The sequence below is a fragment of the Etheostoma cragini genome, chromosome 20, assembly GCF_013103735.1.
Source record: "Etheostoma cragini isolate CJK2018 chromosome 20, CSU_Ecrag_1.0, whole genome shotgun sequence".
NCBI lineage: Eukaryota > Metazoa > Chordata > Actinopteri > Perciformes > Percidae > Etheostoma > Etheostoma cragini.
The window spans coordinates 11,026,175-11,027,269 of record NC_048426.1 but is presented as its reverse complement, the minus strand read 5'-3'; the positions used below and the strand labels follow the sequence as shown (position 1 = coordinate 11,027,269).

The following is a 1,095-nucleotide window of genomic DNA, read 5'->3' as shown; positions in this document are numbered from 1 at the left end:
GTGTGTGTGTGTGTGTGTGTGTGTGAGTGTGTGTGTCTATTTGTCCGACTTCTGACTTTCTGCCTTTCTGTCTATCTGTCGCACATTCGCAGCAGCAAATTCAGAATTCAGAAATTCAAAGGAAAGTGTTACTCTACAGTTTATTTTATCTTTCTACTTTTTAAGAAACAAAATGAAATGTAGGCTTGTTGTGACTCACCAGACTTCTTGTTGTCCTCTCACCAAGTGAACACTGACTGCCTCAGCAGCTACAAAGTACCCTAGCTGACGGAATGGGCGTGTCTGTCAGTGCTTCAAAGTTCCAGACGAGGGACGTGTGAACTGAGAACGTCTTTTCTTTTAGGAAAGCCCTGCATGGTGCAACACGCACCACCTCTATGTTTTCCTGTTTGTTCATGTCTGTCAAAACAAAAAAAGACACCCACTATGGTGAAATGTGCGGTTATTACTTCCCTTTATCATTAAAATGTGTTTTAATTTTCCTAAGCAAGTGGCCGCATGGCCAATAATGTTGCGTAGTTACAGTTTAACGTTACTTTTCTGGGACCATAAGGCAAACATGAAAGGTACATTTCAGAAAGCAACATCAGTTTCTTATGCTCCCTTAGGAATAACTTAAATCAACAATTGAGCTATGAGGTTTGTGAAATTTGGTGGTTAAACATTTAAAGGATTTTGCCTATTATAGAGTTTATTATTAAAAACCATTATCCACCATGACTGTTGATTTGTGTCTTTCCTACTGTCTACTTTACTCCTTTATAATGCCAATGTTTAATGTTTTTTTTTGTTGTTGAAAACTTCCTTGGATTGTTGTAGTTTTTAATATTAGGCTACTGTGTCTACATCATTCTCTTATATTGTCTATATTTATTGCTGGTCTCTAGACTTTGGCCTTGCACCATTGGACTTATTTGCACTACCACCATGACGCACACTCTCATGGAGCTCTTTACCTCACCATTCATTCTGAATTTCAGGGTCAATCCCTGCCCTGTCACTGCAAGCGTCTATAAATCTCTTAATACAATCATGTGGATTTTTTTAATTTTTGATTTAGTGTCTTTTCTTTTATTGACCATATTAGTCTTGTGG

At 37.9% G+C, this 1,095-nt stretch overlaps 1 protein-coding gene across 1 annotated transcript in view; it reads right to left on the bottom strand.

Annotated features, from left to right (window-relative positions):
• The window catches only part of ptafr (platelet-activating factor receptor), a 2,257-nt gene extending 1,997 nt beyond the window's left edge, over window positions 1-260 (bottom strand). Inside the window, exon 1 of the mRNA XM_034858992.1 lies at window positions 200-260. The gene's annotated coding sequence lies outside the window, so the exon portion shown is untranslated. The remainder of the gene's footprint in view (window positions 1-199) is intronic.
• Between the last annotated feature and the right edge of the window lie 835 nt (window positions 261-1,095).